Below are 20,068 nucleotides of genomic sequence, written 5' to 3' on the forward strand. Positions count from 1 at the left end.
ACTGATGAATCACAGACCTGTACCTCTGAAACAAGATAGTAGGAAGGGAAAAATGAAGGGGGGGGAAGTCAGAGGGGGAGATGAACCATGAGAGACTATGGACTCTGAGAAACAAAGTGAGGGTTTTAGAGGGGAGGGGGGTGGAGGGGATGGGTTAGCCCAGTGATGGGTATTAAGGAGGGCATGTACTGAATGGAGCACTGGGTGTTATACACAAACAATGAATCATGGAACACTACATCAAAAACTAATGATGTAATGTATGGTGACTAACGTAATATAATAAAATTAAAAAAAAAAAAGAAAGTTATCAGCCTAAAATAGACTGTTATAAGTAGTTTTATAGAAACAATGGTAACCGCAAAGCAAAAACGTGTAGTAGACACAGAAGATAAAGAGAAAAGAATCCCAGCATATCACTATAGAAAATCATCAAATCACAAAGGAAAAAGTCAAGAGAAAGTAACAGAAGCTTTACAAAACAGCCAGAAAACAACTTACAAAATAGCAGTAGCCCATACATATCAATAAACATCTTATGTAAATGGGCAAAATTCTCCAATCAAAAGACATAGAACCTACATCAAGAAACAAGAAAAATCTCAAATAGACAAATTAACTTTATACCTCAAGGAATTAGAAAAAGAATAACAAAATCCAAGTTAGTAGAAGAAAGGAAATAATAGATGAGAGTGGAAATAAATAAGATAGAGACTAAAAAGATGATAGAAAAAAATAGTAAAACTAAGAGCTGGTTCAAAATTAACAAACCTTTAGGTAGATTGAGGAAGGGGAAAAAAGAGAGGATTCAAATAAATGAAAGAGGAAATATTACAACTAATATCACAGAAATAAGAATGAATTATAAGGGACTATGAACACTTATATACCTACAAAATGGACAACTTAAATGGATAAATCCCAAGAAATGACCTAACAAGACTAACTCATAAAGAAATAGAAAATCTGAATAGATTACTTACTAATAAAGAGATTTATTCAGTAATCAAACCTCCCAACAAAGAAAAGCCTAATACCAGATGGCTTCACTGGTAAATTCTATGAAACATTTAAAGAATCAATGCCAATTTTTCTCAAATTCTTTCAAACATGGAAGAGGAGGAAATAGTCCATGCTTATTTTATAAGGCCAGCATTTCCTTGATACAGCCACTATGGAAAACAGCAAGGAGGTTTCTTAAAAAATTAAAAATAGAAATACATATGATAGAGCAATTCTACTTCTGGATATATATCCAAAGTAAATGAAAATAGAATCTTTAAGAGATACCTGCATATCCATGTTCCCTGCAGTAACATTTACAATAGTCAAGATATGTAAACAACCTAATTTTCTATCAAAGGATGCATAGACAAATAAGACATGGTATATGTATTCGATGGACTATTATTCAGCCATGAGAAAGAAAGCAAACCTGCCATTTGCAATAACATGGATAGACCTTGAGGGCATTATGCTAAGTGAAATAAGTCAGAGAAAGCAAATACTGTGTTATATTACCCATACGTAGAATATAAAATGTAGAACTCATAGGAACAGAGACTAGCATGGTGGTTAGCAGGGACTTGAGGGTGGGAGAACTAGGGATATATTACTCAAAGTATATAAACTTTCATGAATAAGTTCTGGGGATCTAATGTACAGCATAGTCATTATAGTTAATAATGCTATATTATATACTTGAAAGTTAAAAAAATATTTTTATCCTTGGTGCCTTAAAGTTTTATTACCATGTATATAAATATTCATTACAGATTCTTTGTGCTTTTTATATCTTGATTATTACATCTTTCATTGATTCTGGAAAACTGTCACCTATCATTTCTTTGAATACTGTCTCCATTTTCTTGTCCATTTCTCTAGACCTACTATGAGCATTCTTAAACATTTTCTGTCTCTTCTGTGTATTTAATTTTTATTTTTTATCAATCTTCTATCTGTGCCAGTCTAGGTAATTTCTTCCATCTTTCTTCTGAGCTAATTAGAGTCTTTAGCTATATCTAAGCTGTTTATCTAATACATTGAATATATAATTTCAATAATCATATTTGTAATTTCAAGATGTTTTACTTGATAAATAATGCACTTAGTCATTTTAGGGGTTTACTTCTGTTATTATCGTCCTTCTCGTATTTTTATTTTCATTTTTATCTAATAAATTTCAAAATATGTATTTCCTACTCTCTATTCCAAAATTCCATCATATGAAAATTCTGGGAGCCTAAGTCTTCTCATTATTTCATTGTAGAACGTTCATTTTTGTGCTGACAAATTTTATATTGTATAAATATTTTTAAGCTTTATATATAGGAATTTTATACAGTCATGGTTGAGGGTCATTATACAAATAAGTTGTCTTGGTCTTCCTTGATGAGCATCTTCAAAATTATAAACTCATGAAAGAGCAGATCGTTAGTCTCAGGTTCATGGGTAGGTATTTTCCAACTGGAGCTCAGGATAAGCACATGATTTTTCTTGTTATATCCCGCTATTGGCATTAGATCCCTCTCTGCTGGCATTATTCTGTCATTTCAGTTCTGACTTGTCATTTTCATGGATCCCCAAGGCCTCAATTTCTGTATCCATGCAGCCATGAAGATCCAAATTTTTGAACACAAAGATTAAAGAAGATTTTCAGGTTACCCATACATGTACTTCCAATTAACTACTTTAGTTTTGATTTCCTCTTCATTTTTGGCATCTGGGATTTTGTTTACTTGCTTGTGAACACATTCATATAACTGAGGGGATATTTATAATGTTTTTCCACCTAAGTGTCTTTTCCTAAGTCCTAAAGAGAGCATTCTAAGTGTCTTTTAGAGGGACGTTATTTGGAGTATTTATTCTGCCATATTGCTTAACAATATCTCTCCATTTATATATAGGTGTGTGTGTGTGTGTGTGTGAACATTTTTCCTAATCAATAGGACCAGTATTGATTTAACTGTTGGAAAAAAATCACCACAGCCCATACATGCTAATATGCATTATTGGCTGAGAGGACACATAGGAAATTGAGAGCAATACATACAAAATGTACTATATGTGCTACATACAAGGTATGCTTTTTTTTTTCAGTTTATGCTCTGCAAAGGGCATGTAAGTATAATGCCTTCTTCCTTTAGAAATGGTTATGTAGTAGAAAATTTACAACTTCTAGTGGCAAAAGTGGTAAAAAAAAGCCAAATGGGCTTAAAATGTCATTTTGAATTTTAACTTAAAGATTGTGTTTTAATTTAGGAATAAACTCATTGATTCTTAAAGAAGACTTTGGGAGGTAGGCACTGACTATATATGGAACAACATCTATAAAACTAAGATAAGGAGATTACCTGTACTTTCAGCTCTATAAAAAAGAATAAAAAGCCTTTTATGGATAGTACATAAATGAGTATTGGAATTCTTCTACAATGTTTAAAATAATTTTTTAAAATGGGGAGCATAATCTAAGAAAAAAAATAATATGGCAAAGATTAATATCTTACAATGACTACACAAAATTTCCCCAAGTGCTCCTTTATTTCTTTTCCATTTTCTTTTATTTTATTTCCATTTGCTCTTAAATTGCTAATCACCTAATTTCCAAAAGCCACAGTCAATTCTGAAGTCATTTACTAGCCTGATAGTCTGAGTATCATATGCCACATTACATAACTATATATGCCAATATAGTCAAAATCTTAATGAAACCAATTAAGCTGTCTGTGCTGTGGCTCTTCAGGTATCTTGTCTCTTTATTATAGAAGTCAATTTCATTTGTTAAGCCCTCTATAAATTTGAACTATGCCAAGGAATATTTAGCTAATAGATGTTTTACTGAGGTCCTGGGAAAATAAACCAATAAATTTTTCTATATTCATAGTTATTTTTCTACTTCCTTCCACCCTTTTTGTTGTTGTTCTACCCTACATTATATACAATTCAAGTTGGTTGATTTTTACTATTGTGAGATAAACTATAAACACAATATATAAAATATATGTGTCATTTATGTATTAATGAATATCCATATAACCATCACCTTCAAAAAAAAGAGCATTTCTAGCCCTTGAAGCGTCTGCATGCCCCTATCCCAAAATACTCCTTCCTGCAAAAATGATCACTCTCCTGATCTTGCTTTTTATTTTACTATGTATTTATCAATTAACAACATTGTTTTAGTTTGCCTGGTCTTGAATTTTAGCTTGCCTGGTCTTGAACTTTAAATAAATTAACCGACAATATATAAAATTATGTGCTTTGCTTCCTATGCAAAATATTGCCAGCTTATTTTATATTGTTGTATACTGACTGTATTAGAATTCTCCAGAGAAACAAAAACAATAGGATCTCTTTCTCTCTTCTGTCTGTGTGTCTCTACACACACACACACACACACACACACACTGGTTTTGTTTTCTGGAGAACTTTAATATAGGCAGTATGCAACAATATGAAATGAAAGAGATAGGAAATAAGAGAGAGAGAGAGATTTATGACAGGAATTGGCACACACTGTTATGAAGGCTGAGAGGTCCCACAATCTGCAGCCTGCAAGCTGGAGAACCAGAAAAGCAGGTGGTGTAATTCAGTCCTAGTCCAAAGGCCAGAGACTAGGACAGCCAATGGTGTTAGTCCTTGTTTGAATCCAAAGGCCCTAGAACTAGGAATGCTGGCTTCTGAGGGCAAAAGATAGATGTCCCAGCTCAGGCAGCCAGAAAGTTCACCCTTCCTCTGCTCTTTGTTCTATTCAGGCCCTCAAAGGATTAGATGATGCCTCTAGCATTGGTGATCTTCTTTACCCAGTGTACTAATTCAAATGCTAATGTATTCCAGAAAAATCTTCAGAGACACACCCAGAAATGTTTTATCAGAAATCTGGGCATCTCCAGCCATCAAACTGACACATAAAATTAACCATCACACTGTCCATTGATTTTTGAGGGGATTCAAAACATCTAATCCCCAAAATACGCTACTGTAGCATATTGAATTTTTTGAGCTGAAGGCACCAGAGACATAGCAGATACCGGAAGAGCTCTCTGACCTCCCCCTTTCTACCTAAAAGCAGATCATAAAATTAACCATGAGAAAGGTGCCCTTTCTGGGCCAGGAAAAGAAAATTCTTATCACTGGAGACTGAGAAATGATGCAAAATCTACCTATTCAAACAAACCTTAAAATGACCCTATTTTCTATTAATTTCACCTATATATTTCCTAGTCACTTTGTCACAATTTACTGCCCGTAGTCCAGATATCTTTGTCTTTTCATTTCTCCACAAATTTATCATTTCTCTCACAAATTTATCATTTCATTTCTCCACAAATTTAAAAATGTACATAAGCTCTTGGTCCTAACGTCTTGTTCATGAAGACTCATTTGTGCACATAAAAATACTAAAATTTATATGCTTTTTTTCTGTTAATCTATTTTACATGAGTTTAATTCTCAGGCCCAGCTACAGAACCCAAGAGAGTAGAAGGAAGTTTTTCTCCTCTATGTTTTATAATGTAGTTTTATATTGCTTGAATATAAGAAAACTATACCCATTCTATGAATGGTGTACATATCTAGTTTCAGACTAGTTTGAAAAAATGTTCCCAAATAGTGAACTAGTGTGTACTTGTAGTGTTCACATTTTCATCACATTCACATTGGCATTTTCAGATCTGTTTAAGATCTGTTTAAGTATTTGCTAATCTGGTGGGTTTTTAATGAAATCCAATTGTGGTTTTAATTTGCATTTTTCTGTATATGAGTTGACATATTTTTCACATGAGTTTGAGAAATTTTAATGTCCTATTTTTTGTAATGCCTAGATTTAAAGTTCTTATCTTTATAAAGCATATTTGATAAAGAATATTTGATCAAGTTAGGTAATCAACCTATAGGGTTTGCTGGCTTTTCTATGCTTTTTATTAGACCCATCTATATCCATGTATTTAGTAGTTAAGGCATCTTTTGTATTCAGAACATTGAGGTAAAGTTTAGGAAATATGGCCAAATACAAAAGAAATAAAATATAACACTTAAGTGAGTAAACTTGTTGATCTCAGAGTTCATTAATAAATTTGAATTAATACTCTATACTTACTGAATAAAAATATTGAAGATGTATGTAGAGTAAGAAACTTATCTAAGAACATTGAAACTAGTTCAAGAAGTTTTCATGGAAAAATGTGTATTTGAAGTTAGGTTTGAATCTTCCAGCTTAAAAAATATATATATTGAGCACTAGCCAATCACCTAAGATTGTTTGAAGTCGTTAGAAAGGTAAGCTATGAAAAAAAGCCCTAGGGTTCTGGTCTTGCTATCCAATGTGCTCAGAAGATGAGATTATTGCAGATAAGTACAGATAAAGTAATGATTATAAAATAGAAAATATACATTAACTTTTTAATATACCCTGTATTATAGGAGTTCAGAGAAATGATCTATCTGTCGACAACAAAGATGAGATGATAGGTGTCCTTGTCTTTAAAGATGGGTAAGATGTGGACTGTCAAGAATCTCACCATGGGTAAATAGTATGGATAAATAAAGATGAGGCAGGAAGGATTTTGGCAGTGGAGAAACACTCACTGAACAGTCCTTCAAAGTAAACACTGTATTTGATACTCATGGCATATACATGAGTCCTAGTTCTTCAGGTATTTTCAATGCTCTTAATTTTACCTGGAGAAATCTTGGTGTTAGCTTAATGCTGGTCTTTAGTGTGGGGTGTGGTAATACTATAATTGGAAAATTATCTCTAATGTCTTAAAACTAAATGTCTACTTTTCATGCTTAAAACAATTTTTTTTATTATTTCCTTATGTACATGCAATCCATTGTGAAGGAAAATGGGAATTATTTAATTAGTTTATTCAGAGAATGTAGTTAAAGTAGCAAAATCTTTGGAGCTAAAATTATATGGTATCCTCTCATTTTAAAAAACAGCATTGTCACTGTTTAAGAAAAAGTTATGATCTGGTAACCAGGGATTCTCAGTTCTCAGTGACTTTGACTGCACATTTGCTTTGTGTTTTGTATTTTGTATTTTCTGCTTGTTTTCTCATGCAAAAACATAACCTAGTCAACAGAGGAACTGCATTCTTTGGAACTTCAGAGTGACAAGTGAACCCAGGCTGATGGGGCAAACGCAGTTTAGACCATTGTTGGTCACACTGCCAGAGGAAAAACAAAGGTCTGGAGATTTGTCCAACCAGTTAAATATTAACCAAGAAGTGTTAAAATCATTTACATAATGCTATTTGTTGGCGGAAACTTCTCAATTAGACCCATGCAATGATGAGGGTCAAGGAAGTGTACTAAGTGCCTGAAGGGTCAGGAGTAAGAAACATTTCATGAACAACACTAAATTTGCCCATTCTATTTGCTACCTCTTTACGTCATATAACTTAGATAAAATCTTTACCAATAGATGAACTTTTTGATTATTCTTTTATTTATTGAAATTGAATAAGCAATTGAACTTTTTCTGGTTAATTTTTCTTTATTACTTGATCAGTAATTTTATTTTTATTTATTTTTTTAAAGATTTTATTTATTTATTTGAGAGAGAGTGAGAGAGCAGGGGGAGGGGTAGGGGGAGAGGGAGAAACAGAGTCTCTGCTGAGCAGGGAGCCAGACACTGGGCTTCATCCTAGGACCCTGGGATCACAACCTGAGCCAAAGGCAGATGCTTAACCAACTAAGCTTTTTTTAATCAAGGATTTTAGGTATTTTAACTTTGGATTTTAAATTCAGTGTCAATACAAGTAATAGCAAACATCACTTATCAAAATAATGGTATGTCTTTTAATGGCACAATAGCGACATCAGGATTAGAAGTAATTGCCTCAAAGGTTAATTTTTAAAGTGACCAAACATTAATTTGATGATCATCTATGATTTGCTAATTTCCATATTTAGATGACTTTTTCTTTAAATATAGTTCACTGATTTTATTCCAATTAAATATATCAATACCTAGCCCTTTCCTACCTAAATAAAATATTTAACCTTTTGATCATGAGAAGTATAAATAGTAATAAAAGCATTCAACATCCTGAACAACAGTGGAGTCACACGTGTACCTGGTAGAACTCATTTGAACCGTCGGGAAATAATAATTTAGAGATGATGATTCAGCATCTGAGAAGAAACACAATAAAATCTTAAGTTATCAATCCATATTTTAATGTCTTTGAAAGGAGAGTGAAGATTCTCCAAAGAGTTTCCAGATCATTGGAAAGAAATGAGTAACACTGTTTGTGCATGTGGTTAGGAGTTGGAAAATTAAATTGAAGGATTATATTTATTAGGAAAGGGACCATGGAGAAATGTTGACTATGAAGAATTTACAAGAACTGATATAATTCTCTATAATGAATGTTGTATACATAAGACAATATGTTCTATATTTTGTGGTTGTTTAACAGATTGTCAAGAGTAATTTTGACAAAGTGTTCCCCTTACCATTTGATTACAGCTTAACTCAGAAGGTGTAAATCCATAGTACAAAATATTTCATAGTATAAAATGCATGTGGGAGTCCTGTTAATAATCAGTATACTATTTGTCAGGTATACATGTGAGGCTGTTTTGCCTGTTTTCAGTATTACATTGTTACTGATTTGGTGTCTTAAGAAAAAAATTTAAAATAAACTTAAAACATTTTTAGAATTGTATTAGGTTTACAGAAAATTTGCAAAGATAGTATACAAAATTCTTTAATACCCCTAACCCAGTTAACATCTTATATTCGCCCCAGTACATTTGTCAAAACTAATCACCAACATTGGTAATATTGCCATTAACTAAACCCCACCCTTTATTTGTATTTCCCTAGTTTCTTGCTAATGCCCTTTTTCTATTCCAGGATGGGCACCACATTACATTTAATCATTGTTTGTTTAGCTTCCTCTGTTCTGTGACAGTTTCTCAAACCTCCTTGGTTATGATAATGTTGATATGTTTGAATACTGGTCAAGTTTTTTGTAGACTAGCTCTCAGTTTGAGTTTTTCTCATTTTTTTTTTGTTTTTTTCGTTTTGTTTTTCTATGTTTACACCAGGGCTACACGGCTTTAGGGAGAAGCCTACAAAGATGAAGTGCCATTCTTCTCACATATATCAAAGATATGTAAAATCAAAATAATTTTTCACTGAAGTTATTAGCCTTGATCACCCATCTGGGGTGATGTTTGCCATGTTTCTCCAGTGTAGTTATACTTTCCCTCCTTTTCCATACTCTCCATTTTGGAAAAATCATGGGGATTTAAAACACATTTCCTTCAGAGGTTTAGAAAAAAAAGCATGATGTAAGCCCTTAGAAGCACAGAATAAAGCAATGAAGTTACAAATATTAAGGTCAATTACTACCAAAGGCAGACTGTTGGATCCTCAGCCTGGAAAAGAAATAAAGTCAGTTTATCTTCAAATGGAAGGTTGTCTTTGTTTCATTAAATGCTGATCATTGGTGTTAAGATTTAGATTTTTATGCCTTAATGAAGCTTAATTGTCATACTTAAAGGGCATTTAAAATTTTGTTGTAAGTGTTCTGGAAATAGTCACTGGAAATTGTTGAAGAAGAGATCAAAAGAAATTATAGAGAGGCCAAAACAATAAAAAGTAAATGAAAGTACTCTAAAAGAACAGAAGTCCTTTAAAGATTAAGGAACGACAGAGGTTACTATTTTGGTGTATGAGTAGAGAGATGAATTATATTACTAGAATCAAGTGTGCTTGAACAAATAAATATAAGCCAGCTAAGAATCACAATTATTTGGTGCTCCTAGAAAGCTTTTTATAATACTTCATCCCAGGTAATCAGAATATTTTTAACAGACTTGAAAGGCAAAGACTGATGGGTATGCCAGGATAAAGACAGACAAATCAGTTAAGTAACTCCAGAAACTGATAAGATTTCTTTCGTGGGATGATAACATTTTTCAATTCATTTATTCCTATTCTGGTTAATTAGGAGAATATTTTGAGTGGATTCTGGCAGATTTATTGCTAATTAGTTTGGCTCAGTAAAACTTGCTGCCTGGTACAGGATATAGTGACAGCCCTTATATGGAGTAGTATTTATTAGAGAGTAAAATCACTGGATTAGGTCCCTGCTTAAATAGATAATTTTCAGTAAATTTTTCTCCATCTTATCTTGTCTCCTTAAATAGGAATGGTGATGTGAATTAAAAATAGTAACTCTCTGCTTGGTGGGTTAATACTTTATGTAAAACATTCAAAACATTTGTCCATTCTCCTCATAGAAATTAAAGAAGCTGTGCATTTGTATCTATCAATTATGCTCTATTAAAATGATTGTACATTTGACTATGGCATATTTCAAGTAAAAGTAACATTGAAACTTTAGTTTTTTGTGGGTTTTTTTTTCCAGAATTATGGTAGAAGCCGAAAGCTATATTAACGTTTGTAGTGAAATTGGGAGAAATAATTCCTTTATTGAAAAAAATGCCTAAAATATTTCAAAAAAGTGATTTTTGAAAGAAAATGGCCAAGGTCTTATTTCAGACCTGTGAGTGTTTGTGTCACTTATAATAGCTTCATCTTCCTGCTTTATTATCACCCTATGCCAATCCATTTCCCAGTCCTGTCAGGTTTATTGTTTTAAATCCCTCATCTGATCATACCTTACTTAGGAAAAATAAAGTAAACAAACAAACAAACAAATAAATAAATAAAGATTGTGTGTGAGAGACTGAAGACTAGTTTTAGTCTCAGTATATTTTATAGGGCTGACTAGGACTCAGGTCTCACTAGTTGAAAGTCTAGGACTCAGTTCTCACTAGTTCAAAGTTAGACTTCAGGTCTGCAAATATGTTTTCAATGTCCTTATTTTTTCATGCTCATTGTGTTTGCATTGGTGTCATCTCCACTCACAGTATCTTACTTTTCATTTTTTAAGACTCTATTAGGGTTGGGGGGCGCCTGGGTGTCTCAGTTGGTTAAACCTCTGACTCTTGATTTCAGCTCAGGTCATGATCTCAGGGTCGTGAGAGAGAGCCCTGTGTTGGGCTTTGTGTTGAGTGTGGAGCCTGCTTAAGATTCTCTCTCTTCCTCTCCCACTGCCCCTCACCCCATTCCTCTTTAAAAAAAAGACTCTATTAAATATCTCCTCTGTGAATTCTCCCCAGAAGCGCTTTCTTGCCTCTTCATTTAGCACTCAGCTTATTCCTGACTAATGTGTTTGGGTACTGCTTGTTTAGTCATTCTTATTTTACTCTAGATTGTATAAGGAATTTTGTATTTCTCATCTTAAGTGAATAGCACAGTTGCTGTCAAAGAGTAAACCAGTCAATAAATATTGATAGAGGGAAGAGAAGGAAGTGTATAGTGATTTTAATTTTAGTTAAAAAAAATGCCATCAAGAAATACATTTCATCTTATTTATGATGCAGGGATGATTTTCTTTCTCAGTTGTTTAATATGATAGATACTGATATACAACATTATCCCCTTAGAATTTCTTCTTGAGAAAGAATATTTGCTAACCAAAATATTACAATAGAAAAATCCTTAGCTATGGATTTATTTCCTCTTTTTCTCATTTTGGAGGACTCCACTAACAAATGGTGCTTACATGCCTAAAAACTGATGTTACAAGAGCATCTAACGTAATACTATGCCTCCAAGTATTAGAAAATACAAAGAAGCAAAGGAATCAATATTTATAGCTTTTAAATTACTGATTTTTAAATAATACTTCCTGAAACTACTTCTTAGAACTATCATATCTAGGTATGTAAGTTCCCTTTTTGAGCTGCTACTTCTAGTTTCTTCTTCTCATTGCTATTCTGACATATATTTGGAATTCAAGCTGTTTTCTAAAGACAAACTCTTGAGTCCCTGATGATGGTGATTGCATGTATAGTTGGGGAGGTAAGGATCATGTGTGGTTTAAAGACACTCTATTGCTGAAAAATTCTGATTCCATCTACCATGGTTTCTACCCCCCTTCATCTTTATAGAACAACTAGTCTATTCTTTGAAAGTTAGAAGGGTGGTTAGTGTCTCAACTTCGATATAAAATGACTTCACAAATTTAAATATGCAGTAAAGAAAGAGACCCATCTTTAAAAGAATTGTAGGTTTGAACTCTCGACATGTGGAGCTGACTGGAAGGAAGTAGAAAAAATTCATCTCAGTCATTAAAGATCCACAGCACCTTCAGTCAAAAGAGAAAGACTATGGAAAACTTAAAATGATATTTGAGTACCTAATATTCCACAAGCTGAAGGTGGGATGAACTGAGCATATTCTTCAATGCTATTTTCATATATGGCTTAAGAGAATAATGGGCAGAAGTAAGGGCTTACGGAGAACTATTAGTTTTGGCTACTTTCAAGGAGTAGATAAGGGGAGTTAGTTAATAAAAAATATTCCGTATCCCCCAAATTTAGCATTGTTATGGAACATCAACTGCTTTGTGTCTCCAAGTCTTCTATTTGAAAAAGGACAGTGTGATTAATTGGTCCCTATTATACTATTATATAGGGTGTATGTGTTGGAGGTGTGTGTGTGCAGATAACCTGACTTTTTCAAACTTAAGTCTTTGAATCAGGAAGATTTACATCTGGAACAAATACCAAGTCTATATCAAGATCCTGGACTTTGAGCCTTATTCTGTAATTTGATAGGACTTTTTGGTAACTCCTTAGAAAGGAGAAGAGGATATTTTACCCATAGAAAGGAGGAAAATGAACAATTGTGGCCAAAGCATTGCCTGTGGTAAATTGCAATACTCTTTCCAATCACTTGCTGTAACAGGATTATATAACCCTGTCCATTACCATGTGAGGTACAGTACCTCTCTGTGGAAGGGGTATATGCCCTCAGCCCACTGACTTCTGGTCTTACTTCTCTGTCTAGTAGAATATGTGAAGAAGTCTGAATATACCAATGAGAAGAAGGTTTAAGAGTGACAGTATGGTTCAGCACTTCTCCTTTTTCCTTTGGCCATGAGTATAGCGTGCTCCAAATATAACCTTTGCCTGGTTATATTTTTCTTCTTCTCTATATATGAAGACCCAAAGAAGACTACTGGGGTGGAGACAGCTGAATTGCAGCTGCCACAGCCTTTATGTAACATGAGCAACAAATAAACCTTTGTTATTTCAAACCTTTGAGATTTAGAGGTTGTTTATTTCCAAGGCATAACCTATCAATAGCTGAATAGTAAGCATCTGAGAGCCATCTTCTCATGATTTTACTTATATCACCTGACACTCTGCTACAAAGTGCCTACTAAATAAATACTAGGTATGCACATGAGTGAAAGGCATGAAGATGTCTAGTCATTCATCGTTGAGTTTTTCATTTGAGAAAAGCCCCATCCCCATTATAGATTTGTTTTGTCTCCAGTGCCTACATGATGACTCAGCAACCAAATCTTTGAATTTCTTTTGATGAAAAATCAACATTGCTAAAATAAGGATGCGATTGAAATGTAGGTGTTGATTACTCAGTGCATATGTCTGAATGGGTGAGAGTTCATATCAGTGTAAAATGACTAATATCTCTTATAAATCAATAGGGCAAAAATCAATAATTTCAAAGAAAAATGGGCACGAGGAAATTAAAATGCCTTAAATGAAAGTTACATACAAATGAGAATAAAAATTAACAAGACATCATTTTTAAAATATTAACAAACTTAACATATATGACAAATTGTGATAATTCACTGTATTGGCAATCATTTGAGTAAATAAGAGAACTTATATATTGCTGATAGAACTTTTTCAAGATGATAGTTTGGCAATGTCCATCAAAATTTTTAAGAACACATGGCTTTTAACTCAACAGTTCTAACTCTAACAATTTATTACAAAGATATACTTACATATAAGCAAAATGACATGTATATATATTTAAGGATGTTTAATATAATATTGTTTGTAATAGTAAAAGAATGGAAATAATCTAAATGTCAACAGGGGAAATAATGATGTGTCTCTGTAGACACTATAAAGGATTAGTAATTTTATGTATAATCATCTGGAAATATATACCAAAATATACCATTATGTGAGAAAAAGGAGGTGAAAAGGAGTGTGCACTATGCCGCCTTATAGGTCAAATTAAATTATATATTTACCCCAGTATATGTGATGCATAGATAGGGTGACCATATATTTCAGTTTGCCCAGTATACTTCTAATTTTCACCTATTGTCCTAGCGTAATTAGTACTTGCACACCCTCTCACTCTTAAAAGTGTCTCAGTTTGGTCAATAAATTATATGTATACTTTATGTTTCGGTGCATTTGCCTAGACTATTTCTTGAAGTATGCACAAGAAATACAATAATGGCTGCCACCAGGATGGCTGTGGGTCTGGGATGGAAAGAACACTTAGTTTACTTTATATATCTTTTATGTAGCATGTATTGTAACCTGGTGCATGGGTTTCTAATTCATAAGTTAGTATTAAACATTTGAAACTAATTGCTCAAATTTATCTCCATAAGATTTTTATGTAATGTGAAAATATTGGGAAATACAATAATGATTAAAATAATACAAAGTTTTACTGTGCAATGTGAAAAGAAAGCAAATGGAATCATAAGAGAATGTTTAAGGGTACAGTGATCTAGAATTGCATTCTGCTGCTAAAATGCCAAATTGTGGCCCTAAAGGGAGTATAATTTTCTCCTTAACCTCTTGATGTTTTGCAAAAATATGTGTGAGATAATTATAATGCCTTCTAGTAATTAAATAGACTGTTATTTTGTAAATAAATCTTGTGTATTTTCAGTTCTCACCAGGATATATTATCTATTTGAACACCATTGCAAAACTCAGAGGACTTTTTTCTCAAAATCCAATTTTTTTTTTTTTTTTTTTTAGGACAGAAGGCTGTCATAACATCAAGTATTTTGGGACAAGCCTCATTAATTATTTGTTACAATGTAAGCTTCTGATATGGAAGCAGCTTTTCTTGGCTGTTTCCCTGTGATAACCCATTAGCTATAATAATGCCTGGCATATTGTGAATATGCAATAAATATTTCTTGAATAAATGAATAAATGGATTAATGAAGGAAGATTTCAGTTTGACAGGTATTCTTATACTCTAATACTGCTGTGTAAATTGACATAAACTTTTTTCAAGGTGAGGCATTTTAACACAACCACCAAATTTAAAATGTACTTTTTGAATCAGCGATTTTATTTCTGGAAATTTATCCTGTGAAGATGCCCATACAATGCACTAGAATTCACATACTCATACAACATATATGTTCCATGGGACATTACTACAAATAGTAAAAATATCATAAATATTCATTTATCCATTTTTAGGGAAATAATTCAAGTCATTATTTTAGATCCATACGTGCAATGTAATGAAGACATTGAAAATAACAATGTTGGTATGTATGTTCTGAGTCTGAATTAATTTATAGGAAAGAAAAGCACAAGGGGGGAGGAAGGAAGAGAAGGAGAAATCTATCTGCAAAGAATCTCTAGATTGGCACAAATATGAAAACTTACAGTCAGCAATGAAATAATTAAGTTAATATCTTTTATAAATATGATTTAAAAATTATAAACTTTTACAAAAGTTTGTAAAATAAATATACAGTATGTGTGTTTATTTGATTATAGTTGTGTTTTCCTATTACAAAGCTCTGTAAAGCTGGTATCCTGATTTTTGTATGCACTTCTTTGCCACTTGTTCCAGTTCATAGTAGACACAACAATTATGTGATTTTTGGATAATGTATCTAACTAAGCTATCAAGAGATAATCTCAGAAATAAAGTGAAAAAATCAGGTATGGAGTTACATATGTTCTCTGTTATGTGAACTAGACAGATTTAAAATAAGAAGGTTGGACAAATTTCTCCCAATAAGTATACACATTTAAACATTTTACATCATGCCTTATATTTGGGAAGAGGCCTATGGCTCAACATTTTGTTGACATTACTTTGAACTCCTGCTACTTTATTGTATACATACAAAAAGGCACAGGTAGGCTCCAGCTTCTTTTCTACTTTTTACTTCTTCTGGCAATCTAAGCAGCATAGCTGTCTCTGTGCTCTTTTATTAGGTAATGCTATTAACTAAGATCATTATGCAGATGTGTGAGTCTGCAAAAATCAGTACCTAACAAGCATCCCCGGTTCCCCACTTCCTGCCTCATGAACATAAAATGACTTTTATTTGGCTGGGCAGTGCAACTTCTATTTGTGCACACTGTGTGTAATTCTATTTATTTGTCTCATGATCTACATTCTGGTCAAATAGAACAAATTGATTTCAAACTGCCAATAGTCCACATGTCTTTACTATGATGTAGTGTAAGTTATGAGTTCATATTTTATTTTCAAACTCTTATCATAACCCTAAACTTGTTAAAGATTGTGACTTTATAATGGATTTTTTAAAATAGTGTTTCATTGGAAAAGTAATCCCCATTATGCCTTTTGGTAATCATGAAAAGTTAGTAAAGATGTTGAGGTAGTTTCAGAAATAAAATGTTGGAGAGTTTTTATATAGGATTATTTGTGGGACTGAATTTCACTTTGCTAACATTTATACAAACAATATGTCCCAGTGTTCTGCTGTTAGAATACACAGACGTGAGAATGAGTCAAAGAGCCAAAAGCCAACCAGAAAAATGAGAGCCCTGAGTGTCCAGACTTCTGTGCCAGCACTTCCAGAAGGGCCTTGGTGAGTTGACAGATGATAAAGTTATGATTGGGTAAAAAGTAACCCAAATGACATTTTTTCTATTATTTTTAAAGCCTAAGAAGACCTATGTAATCGAAATATTCATTTAAAACACTTTGAACTCTGAGTAAGAAGGAAATATAGACTATAATTTAAATATTCCTTGACCTCCTGCTTTCAAACAGGTTAAAGCACACCAATATTAAGGAAAATATCTATTTCCAAATAATTACAGTCCTCGGGCTTGTGAGAGGGTAATATCTTGAAAGGCATTAACTATAATAGATGTATGATAACTGCCATTTGACTGACACTTAGGTACTACTTGAAGGACTTCTCCAAGGACAGAAGATTCTTTCTATCTCATAAAAAGCTGGATGCCCCTGAAGGATCAAAGAGTAAGTGTTCTTGAGAAGATTTTTATTTGCATGTTTTCAGCAGAGAATTACAAGAGAAATCATTATACTATTAAAATTAAATCCATAAAATGAAAATAATACTTATAGAGCTTTTGCAATTTGTCAGGCATTTTATACATATAAAATCTCTTCTAATTCTCAAAAAAAACCCCATATGATGTAATTTTATAAATAAAGTGACTAGGGCTTAGAAAGGTTAAAAATTCCCAAAGGTTCTGCCTTTAGTAAATGGTAAGGCTCAGATTCAGATATAGGCAATTGGACTTAATATAGTAAGCTATAAAAACTAAGGGGATACATTTCTACTGAAAGTATTTTTATTTTAAAATTCTGAATGTCTAAGTGAAATATGAGAATGTTTAGTTCTTATTTTATCTATTTTTTTAAAAGTTTACTCAATTATAAGACGTATTTATCTTGATTGTTAGGTGTTATTGGCATATGATAAAAACAATTCAAGGGCGCCTGGGTGGCTCAGTTGGTTAAGCGACTGCCTTCGGCTCAGGTCATGATCCTGGAGTCCCTGGATCGAGTCCGGCATCGGGCTCCCTGCTCGGCAGGGAGCCTGCTTCTCCCTCTGACCCTCCCCCCCTCTCATGTGCTCTCTCTCTCATTCTGTCTCAAATAAATAAATAAAATCTTTACAAAAAAAAAAAAAAAAATTCCAAATGATGTATTTGCCCCTTTAAAGATAGCAGTCATTAATACTGAGGTATAATACGGAAAGTGGTTGATAAACAGATGCCTCTATTTGTAATATGTTTTATGTACAATTTCTCTTAATTCATCCTTGTGGTTTATTAAAAAAAACAAACAGATGTGAGAAAAGCAGATTTTTAAAAAAGATTTTCTTTATTTATTTGAGAGAGAGAGCGTGAGAGAGAGAGCACAAGCAGGGGGGAGGAGCAGAGGGAGAGGGAGAACCCAAATCGGGGCTCAATCCCAGGACCTGGGATCATGACCTGAGCCCAACGTAGACACTTAACCAATGAGCCACCCAGGCACCCCAGAAAAGCAGATGTTTTATGTTTAATAAAAACTAATTACTTAAGAAGAAATGCATTCTGATATAAACATTGTACTTGCTACATAGAATTTGGTTAATGCATGTTTATTTTTTAATATATGTATTAAATCAAAGATTGCATAGATATAAGAAATAGCTTTTGAACATTATACAAAGGTTGGACAATTAATCCTGATGTCTTTCTTATGTGGTAAAATAATTATGTTCAAGAATTAATTTTTACTCTACATATTTTAAATTTAGTTTATGACTTACTCTTATTTTGCCTATTGATTTGTTTTACATTAATCAATTATTTCTGACATGAAAATATCTTTGGGCTAAAAGAAGCAGAAAGAGTTTGATACAGTCAAATGTATTATCATTATCAACAAATACATGATGAAAAAATTAGGGCTCAAGGCATAGTGCTCACCTTTGCTAATCTAAGGAAAATATTAGAATGTATATCCTAATGGAAGCTATTTGGGGAGAAATAGAAGTATATATAAAAAATAAATGAGATTTTTCAAAGGTTTATGGAAGCTATAAATAATTTGTGATACATTAGTTGTGGGAAGAGGCAGTGAATACAGACAGTATTCTGGTTCTGAAGGAGTCCATTTTATTAGAGGATGACAGTCAGTAAAGAAAAACAAAGCATAGTAAAATGACACAATATTGTGACAGTTGATATGTGAAAGTAAGTACCTTCTTGTGGTGGGATAAATGATGGCTGTGCAGATCTGAGAAGACCTGTGAAAGCGAAGCTTCAAAAGATGATGAGGTAGGACTTAGTTGCCGGTACATTCTTACATACCTTTTGCAAATGCATAACCTACTACATAAGAATTTTTCAAGCTGCACAGTTATGAAAGAAAAAAATGTGAATATTTAATTGAAGGGATTTTTAATAAGCCTTGAAAATGGTGCTTAATTCCACCCTATACTTTACTTGTATCCTCCTCTAAGAGCACACAGATTCCCAGTCACAGCAGTGTTTTAGAGATTCAGTGTATTATGTAATGGATTATAAGGCTATAAATAATATCATAAATAAAACCAATGTAATTATATCACAACAGAGGCTAAGAATCCATTTGTAAACTACCAAATGATCCAGCTGAAGAGACATATGTTTTCCTTAAGATAATTAAGTATAGAATGTGTGAAATTTATTTTGCAAGCAAGCCTGAGATTTTATGTATGTCAAACTTGGGAGAAGCTATATGTTTTTCATGAAAGATACAAAGGATCTTTCTTAAAAAAAATTAGAAGCCGAAAAAGTTTCAAACCTGTTTCAGTCATGAGTATGCCATAGCTAAATTAAAATCCACAGTTTTATATCTGGTATTCAAAAAGAGTATTTCGAATTGAAGAACTTTCAGCTATTTGTTTTAACATGGATCTTAAATCACTCTTGAGATTTTCTTGGATAACAAAACATAATGGAATTTACAATGTTAGCCTGAGAATTGGTAACTATGTCTCTCCTGTTAGTAATGGGAAAACTTGATGACCTGGATTACATTACATGGAAAAAAAGAAAGGAACAATGACAACTAGATTCACCTCTTGCCTGCACTTTATGTAAATAGGATTCACACTACCCAGAGCTTCAAACTCAATTATAAAGGGAAGCTAGGATATGAGGCTATCTTGTAAGCAATCACACACAGGTAGCAGGGTTAAGTCTAGAAGTACTAACCTGTGCGTTTCCTGTGTATTTCCCTTCATATCTTCCAGCATTTCATAGAACCTTAAGTTTATTTCATCTTCTCTCTCACCATACACAGAAACAAAAAATAAGTACTTAGAGAAAACACTGGCCTACATAATAAACTGAAAGATTCTAACGTGTACTTGGAGAGCAAGTTTTTCTCCATCCAAAGATAATTTTAGACCTGAGGTAAATGGGGGGAGGGAGAGACTGGTGGCACAGGGAAGATGTA

Source organism: Halichoerus grypus, chromosome 2, assembly GCF_964656455.1.
Source record: "Halichoerus grypus chromosome 2, mHalGry1.hap1.1, whole genome shotgun sequence".
Taxonomy (NCBI): Eukaryota; Metazoa; Chordata; class Mammalia; order Carnivora; family Phocidae; genus Halichoerus; species Halichoerus grypus.